This window comes from Salvia miltiorrhiza, chromosome 4 (genome assembly GCF_028751815.1).
Source record: "Salvia miltiorrhiza cultivar Shanhuang (shh) chromosome 4, IMPLAD_Smil_shh, whole genome shotgun sequence".
Taxonomy (NCBI): Eukaryota; Viridiplantae; Streptophyta; class Magnoliopsida; order Lamiales; family Lamiaceae; genus Salvia; species Salvia miltiorrhiza.
The window spans coordinates 30,638,608-30,647,772 of NC_080390.1; the positions used below are offsets into that span (position 1 = coordinate 30,638,608).

At 32.4% G+C, this 9,165-nt stretch overlaps 1 pseudogene; it reads left to right on the top strand.

Annotated features, from left to right (window-relative positions):
• The first annotated feature begins 433 nt into the window (after nucleotides 1–433).
• Nucleotides 434–1,125, top strand: LOC131023274 (cytosolic sulfotransferase 15-like; annotated as a pseudogene).
• The last annotated feature ends 8,040 nt before the right edge of the window (nucleotides 1,126–9,165 follow it).

Consider the following 9,165-nt stretch of genomic DNA (forward strand, 5'->3'; position numbering starts at 1 on the left):
TTTCTTTGCTCTTGATTGGGTATTGGTTGAATATTTTAGACCGTTGATTTAAATAAGAAAAAATTATTTTTCATATGCATAAACACCAACAGCCTAATATTGAAGGCAGAAGCTAATTAATCGATCACACGAACAAATCGAATATTTTACATAATTCAAGAACTTGCGATAAACAAAGTGTTACTCGATTAAGTAAAAAAAAAAGGTAAAAGTCACTGTCTGTCCCATCTTTTTAGCAAATTCTCAAAAATGTCACAATCTAAAGATAATACCAAAACGATACCCAACCTATCACAAAAATATCGTCCATGTCCTATTAAAATTTTCCGACAATTGAAAATTGACGTGGATTGTCGGAGTTACAACACGGCATATCAAGGTGGACGAAATATATCTAGCTGTAAAGCTTTTTAATTAATTTGCCTCTTAAAAAAAAAGCAGAACGACATCATTTGGCATAGAGGTTCCTAACTTTGAAATCTCAAATCCAAATCGCCATCTCTATCAGTATCAAGGTTTTTGGCACGCTGTCGCACACCTTCAATCCGGCACCACCTGGTTGAAAGCCATCATCTTATCCCTAATCAAGCGAAAACGCCACCACATCGCCGCCACCAACCACCCTCTCCTCACACAACCGTCACGATCTCATCTCCTTCCTCGAGATCAAGCTCTACGCCCACGGCTGCAACCCCAACCTCGCCTCCTCGCTCCCTCGCGCGTGTTCGCCACCCACATGCCGTATGTCTCTCTACCGTAATCCGTGAACGAAAGCTCCGGATGTAAGCCCGTCTACCTCTGCCGGAACCCTAAAGACACCTTCATCTCCCTCTGGCACTTCACCAACAAGTTGAGGACTCCGGAAATGGGGGTCGGTTGAGCAGATGTTGAAACTGTGTAGCTTCGATCATCTGTGCAGTCTTGGAGTGAACAAGTAGGGGGCGTTATCGTCCGATGAGGAAAATAATGCTTTCTTCCGGCGGGGGAGGTGGGAGATTGGAAGAATTATTTGTTTATGCCAAACGATGTTGTTCTGCTTTTTTTAAGAGGCAAATTAAAAAAGCTTTCCAGCTAGATATATTTCGTCCACGTCGATATGCCATGTTGTAACTCCGGCAATCCACGTCAGTTTTCAATTGTCGAAAAATTTTAATAGGACACGGACGATATTTTTGTGATAGGTTGGGTATCATTTTAGTATTATCATGAGATTGAGACATTTCTAAAAATTCGCTAAAACGATAGGACAGAAAGTGACCTTTATCCGTAAAAAAAATAAGTACGCTCGATTTAGTCAAAAAAAGAAAAGTATATTGGTTCATTTTTTATGAATAAAAATATAGAGATATAATTTTTTCAAACTGGTCGAGATATAATATAAGGAGGTGATTGGTATGATGGAATGGAATAAGGATGGAATGGAATGGAAGTAGGAATTGAATATGGGTGGAAAATAAATGACAAACCTTAGTGATTCTTATGCTTGGTATGCAAAAGGAATACTAAAGGAATGGAATTGTGATTATTTGTTTAATTCAATTCCTAGCTAGAAATAAAGTTTAGGAATGCAATGAAATTATTTTATTTTATTAATACAATCCATGTATATATATTATACTATTGTTTATATAAATTTGATAGTATCTTATTTTTTCTAAAAAAAAAAGTATTCAAAAAAATATTTGTTATATTTTGAGTAAATAATAATAATAGTAATAATAATAATAATAATAATAATAATAATAATAATAATAATAATAATAATAATAAATAATGCATGTTTCATACAAATATACATGTCAAACATGTCAAAACACAAATTTAGAAGGATTAAGAATTGAATAGAATGGTTAATATACCATGATAGGTGGAAGGAATGGTGATTCCCAATCCATAGATGTAGGAATGGTGATTCCAAATGGAATAATGATTCCTACCAAAAAAATATACCAAGCAAATGAATGGAATGAAGGTAGGAATCACCATTCCATTCCATTCCTACCTCCATTTTATTATACCAATCACCTCCTAAGGTTCTTATTCTTTCCCTTTAAAAAAAAATATAAGAGTAGTTTTTTTAGAATAGATAATAAGCTTATGGCGGATGCTTTAGCTTCTTTTCTCACCGATAATTTTGAATTTGGTGAGCTTGTTCGGCGGTGCAAAGATACTATATGTTCGACTAATTTAAAATCAAGCATATTAATTAATAGAGAAGCAAAAAATTAAGCATATTAATTAATAAAGAAGCTAATTTTGTAGCGCATGCTATTGTTCGATCGGCTATTGTTAATCTTGATGTGTGGATTGAACCCCTAAATTTTGAGATTGACGATATGCATATTTACAATTGTACGTATTTGCCTTTTGAAATGATGATATGATATCTATAATTTTATCTAAATCTTTTATTAAATGAAGAACTTGTATACTCCCTCTATCCTAATTTTTAGTATCCATTAGAGAGTGACACGAGTTTTAATAAATTTATTGGATGTGTTGTGAGTGGAATAAGAATTTCACGTTTCATGTAAGTGTTCAAATAATTAAAGTGGAGTAAGAGTCTCATCTATTTTTATTAAAAATATAAATGAATATTAAAATGTGGGACGAATTAAATTGAAAACATGAATATTAAAACTTGAGCCGGAGGGAGTACAAATTTATCCCACATGTGTGAAGTTTACAATCTAATTTTAATTTGGCTTATTAACAGAGAATTGAAACTAATTTCTAAGAGATATATTGATTGGCTCCAATGCTATAATTACGATGGCCAATTTTAATGGGACGGAGGCAGTGGCGGATCCAGGATTAAAAAACTGGGGGTGTAAAAAATAATCTTATAAACACTGGCGGAGCTAGGATTTTTTTGAGGGTGGGGTTCGGGGGCAGTAGGCCCCGGGAAATTTTTTTTAGGCCTTCAATACATTTTAGACATTTTCCTTTTTTTTTTTACTAAAATACAAATATAATTAGTAATAACTCTGCATTCCAAATACAAAATGTGTACGTTCATTTTTTTTTTATTTAATTAAGAATTGAGGTAAAAGATTGATTAACTGATGGGCTCGATCAAAAGAATGAAAAAGAAAGAGATGATTGGCTCTTTTTTTAATTGGGCCAATGGAATTTAGGATTTTAAAAACTGAATTTTTCTTTTATTTTTGATTAAAACTTTTATTTGGGGGTGCAAACCTTAAATATAAAATAATTTATATATGAATATTAATACTATTAATTTTTTTTTTTGGGGATGCAGTTGCACCCCCATGCACCATGCTAGATCCGCTAGTGGACGGAGGGAGTAAGAAAGTGGAGAATTGTTAACACAATGGGCTGAGTTTGAAGGATGGGGGAGGGGGGGTATATTTATAGATAAAAATGAGGGGTGAATTCACCAATTTGAAAATTTGATTATATCTGACAAATAATCTACCTGGTCTGAACCATGCATAAAATGTAGGAGTATGTATTTTTTGATGTAATTTTTATGTATTTTTGTGTTTATACATATGTATTTTTGTGTGTAAAGTTATGCATGAAATATATACATTAATTTAAAAAAAAATTGATTTTTATTTTAATATTTAAATTTTTATTTCAATTTTACCTGTACGTATATTTAAACTTGAACACATATCGTATTTTTAGCGTACCATAGATATAAAATATATAATTTAAATTTAATATTATATACAATCCAAGAAGATGGTACTACCAAATCAAACCATAAACACATAAACAACACACAACAGAAATGAAGAGTTGGTGTGTAAGTGGATAATGGATGTGTGTTTTGAGATGTCGCCCCACGAATGACACATAGCACGTGAGGCTACCACTCATGAATGTCATTATATTATTGCTGCCTTTTTTATAGTGTCGCCATTAAGATTTTATTGCTCTAGCCATCATGTAGTCTCTCTCTCTCTCTCACATGCAGTACATGTTACATATATATAAAGGTAATATTGGTGAATTAGGTGACACCCTATGAGGTGGCCAAAAAAACCGGAACCGAGAACCGAACCGGAAAACCGGACCATCCGGGACGGTTCTGGAACCGGAACCGAAACCGTACTCGGCCGGTTCGGTTACGGTTCCGATTTCTCAAACCGCCGGTTCTCGGTTCCGAGCCGGAACCGGAACCGGGAACCGGGAATCGGGTTGGAACCGTGCCAGAACCGCCTTGGAACCGTGAACCGTGGAACCGTGCTTAGAACCGCCTTTTAATTTTAGTTATTTGGTCAAATAATTATTGTCGTAAGAAAAAAATAACAATTGATATGAATAAATGTAATATTTTTAGAAAAGATGAAATAATTGGAAAAAAAGAAAAAAAATATAAAAAATGTGAAAATAAAAAATTAACGAAAAATAAAGAAAATAAAGAAAATCATTTTCTAAAATAAAATAAAGAAAATATTTGGTCAAATAATTATTGTCGTAAGAAAATCCTTTACTATTAATATGATGAAAGGTAATCTATAAAAAATATTACTACAATTTTTCATATTGATAGTTATTTTTTATCATAATAATAATTGCTTTGAAATAAATAAAATAAAATAAATATTGTAAAAAAAGAAGAATAGAAATAAAAAAAAATGAAATAGAAAAAAATGAAAAAGAAACGAGCAAAAAATGAAAACAAAAACGAAAAAGAAGCTCAAGTTCTATTTCCTTTATTTCTTCTTTTCCCCAATTAAAAGTTGTAAACTAAATTGCCTTAATTTTATTTTAGCATTCAAATGTTATAATTTGTAAATTTTATTTACAAGAGTTGTAAGGTATAACTTTGAATTATAAGTTCAATTTAGAAAATAATGTATATGAACTTTATATTTTCTTGTGTCATTTATTTTATTAAAGCAAATTTCATTAAATTTTACACAACAATACATAAAATAATAAAAATTACATAAAAAAAAAACGGACGGTTCTAACGGTTCGAACCGGAACCGGCGGTTCGGAACCGGAACCGGAACCGCCGGTTCACGGTTCGGAACCGAAACCGTGAGGGTTATTTTTCGGTTCGGTTCCGGTTCCAGTTTTTGGAACCGGGAACCGGCGGTTCCGGTTCCGGTTCGAACCGGGAACCGAACCGTGGCCACCTCTATCCCTATGATGCACGGATTCTTAAAAAATTAGTATGTACGGTGAATCGGATTCTTTTAGGGTGCGATTCTCTCGGATTCTCGTCGGATTCGCACCCGATTCGCCACGTGGCGTATCTTTTAAAACAATTTAAAAAATTAAATCGAATTCGCAAATTCCATAGGCGAAATTCACGTATCTCGTGTACGAAAGGCCTACACAATGTTATTTTGATAATTTTATTTTCAGTTATGACTTATATATTGGACTAATAATATTTGAATGGTTATATTGTTGCTCAATTAACTTATATAATTGAAAATGCTTAACTTTTGGGTAAAATAAAATGTAAACTACATATAATTAATTTAAGAAAATTTAAATTGTATATATTTTATAAGTATTATATATCATAAAATTTTAATAATTAGATGTATCCTTGCCGAATCGCACCCTATAATTTTTTAAAACTTGTATCCCCGTACTTGTATCGTATCGCCCCCGTATCCGCACCCCGTACCTATGCAACATAGGTGACACCTAAATCAGTGAAATTATTAATAATTTTATTCAATCACGTAGTAGGACGCATATTGGGTTAGAAATAATATTCATACATGGTTATCAATCACGAGTTTATTTATTTATTTATTGCCATACCTTGCTACACAATCTAGGAAATCTTAGTATCTTACTACTTTTTCTTAAAGAAAGGAAATCTTACTATTGGATAACTCTTTTTTTTTTTTTAATTAGTAGCCCTACTTGTATTTATGGGTACATTTTGAGTAGTTGGATTTGAGCAAACGTTGTTCATACTCATATGATCATATCCTTCCAGTGACAAAGTTGTCAATTGTATAAGCTAGATAAAAAGAATTATTTCAATTAGTTAGAGAATTTTAACGTATACAGCACATCATTCAACCAATATTAGAGGGTGTTTAGCTGAGCTTATAAGCTCATCAAAATAGTTTATAAGTTGTTTAAGAGCTTATAAGGTCCTTTAAAGTGTTTGGCAAAATAAGCTCCTCAACAGCTTATAAGCTCCCCAAAAAATAAATTCCTCTACCCCAACTTATTTTTTTATAATCTCATATGCAACAATCTTTTTACAAATATTTTTCAACTATAATTTATTATTTTCATCATATATCATTTAAGTTCATTTTTCTTCGATTTTCTCTCTCTAAAAAAATATTTTATCTCTCTAGCAAAAAAAATCTCTCTAGCTAAGCTCAATTATCCAAACACTTTGACAACTTATAAGCTCATAAAAATGACATCTTATAAGCTCTTGAAACATCTTATAAGCTCCAAGAGCTTATAAGCTCTTTAAAATAAGCTTAGCCAAACACCCTCATAATTATATATGATATATATATAAAGTTGAATTATTATATAAACCAAATTTACCCTAATATATACGTCAAATTTGATTTGTAAAAAAAACTCGACGACTATATAATGTATTGTTCTTAAGAAAATCTTAAATAGACTGTAGGGGGAATGATCGATGGGAAGAATGTTATATTTTGTCGGGGGGGTTGAATATTAATTAATTTGGTTTGGGACTTTGATAGGCATCAATTCAGGTTGAAAATAGTGATTATATTATCCTGATCATAGCTAGCCTCTAATCATACCCATCTATAATTTTACTAGGTACAATTGATTAATTTGTTGAGCAAACAAAGCTCTGATAACAATCGGATTTATTGGTCCTAAATTGCATGATAAAATGCAATCACTTTTTGCAAGTGATATCACGGGTGGCACTTGCTTTGTCCATAATATATATATATATATATATATATATATATATATATATATAGGGGAGAGTTCAATGAAAACCATCAAAATTTCAAAGAACAGAGCCGAGTTCAATGGAGACCATCAAAATTTCAAAGAACAGAGACCAAATCCAGTACGTCGATTTTAGTACATCTAATGGCCTTGATTCGTCTGATCAAAATATATATTTTTTCGACTGTTTTATGTAATTAAGGTTACTTATGTCATTTTGTTTTATACAATTCCGTTAATTCAAGTAACCTTATCTGTAGGAGAAGTAATCATATCTTTTAATCATGGAAAATTTATTGGGTAATACGTTACGTTCCTGAATATCCGTTTTCACATAATATTGCGATATTGAGTTGATTGCTTCTGGTTCTCATCGTAAATCCCAGATTCTTTTGCTTCTGGTTCACATAATGCAGTGCACATCATGAACGAACAGAATGCAATGCACATCATGAACGAACGCATGAATGAAATAATAACAAAATCTTCGTTTTTGATATCTTTAAATCTGGTGTTATTGGAGCATATAATAGCTAAGTTAAATTATTCATTTTACTTTTTGTATATATGGTTAAGCTATATATACAAACAACACAAATTAGAGTTGATAAAAATACGTCATTTAATTTGTCTTGATGAACATTACTACGTTCATATAAATGACAAATGTGAGAACATTATTAAGTTCATTTAAATTGTATGGATGAACACTATTATGTTCATTCAATATTATTCATTCTAACATTTCTAAGTTCAGTTAAATTTTAGTATGAACATTTTAATGTTCATTCATTATATTTTTGAATATACGAACACAAACATTTGAACATTTGAACGTTCATTCATTATATTTTTGAACGTTTATTTGAACATACGAACACAAACATTGAACATGTTCAATATATTACACCATGTTCATAAGCAACATTCAATATATTACACCATGTTCAATGCGCATGTTCAATATATTACACCATGTTCATAAGCAACATTCAATATATTACACCATGTTCAATGCACATGTTCATCAGATTCATAAGCAACGTTCATTGAAACATTGATTTTAGAATCAATGAACTTACAGCTGCCAGATCCAGCCGCGGCTAAGCCGCCTCTCTCTCTTCAGGCCGCTGAATAGAACTACTGCGCACAACACCGGCTGTTGCGCGAATCAGCTGGCCGCACAAGGCTCGACCTTCACTTCCAGCAACTGGACTTTTCTCCCGACGCCGAGCAGCACGCCGCCAGTCCCTGCGAGTGTCAAGCAGCCGCGCAGTTCCCTAATTGGCCGTCTGCCGTCGGTTACGCGAGAGAGGGAGGGAGAGACGACGCCAGAGGTGGTTCTCGGCGATGATTTCGCCGGGAAAATGGGGTGGCGTGGCTGGCTTGCTGTGTGAGAGAGAGAGAGAAGGGCGGTGAATTAAAGAAAAATAGAGAGAACCGATGAGAGAAGAGAGAGAGTGAGGAGATCAGATCCAAGAATGGGAAATTAGAGATTTACGGGATATGATGAACTAATTGGTTTGATTGAATATAGAATTTACAAATTCAGTGAAGGAAAGATTACATAATTGTCCTTATGTGATTAATTAAAAGTAAATAATTAATATTTAATTACATTAAAAATCATATCATGAAATTATATGGACCCTTGATTGAGATTAGAAGAAAGGCCTTGATGTGGTCTTTATTCTTTATCTAATGAAGTGGTTGTCATAGAATGCAACTATATATATATATATATATAGGGGTGAGCTAGAATAAAAACACTCTTAAGTGTATAAAATATAAACGTTTTTTAATTTACGAATTTTATCCAATAGGGTTACGAATTCATCCAACATGGTTACGAATTGCGAAAAATAAATTTTTGTTACCTTTGGGATTCGAACTCATGACCACGAATTCATCCAACAGGGTTACGAATCAACCGTAGATCTTGATGATCTAAGGGCTGAAAATCATTTATATTTTATACACTTAAGAGTGTTTTTATTCTAGCCCTCCCCTATATATATATATATATATATATATATATATATATATATATAGGGTTGACTTCAATGGAGAAGCACCCCTTACACTTAGAATTAAGAAGCAATCTAGTCCATAGATCTAATCTATTTTGACGGTCATGATTATTTTCGGATAATCATTTTATTAATTGAATTAATGACCGAAAATTAGATCTATGATACAGAGGGTTAAAAATGATAATTTTATTTATTCACTTTCCTTGTCGACGAAGATGGAGCGATA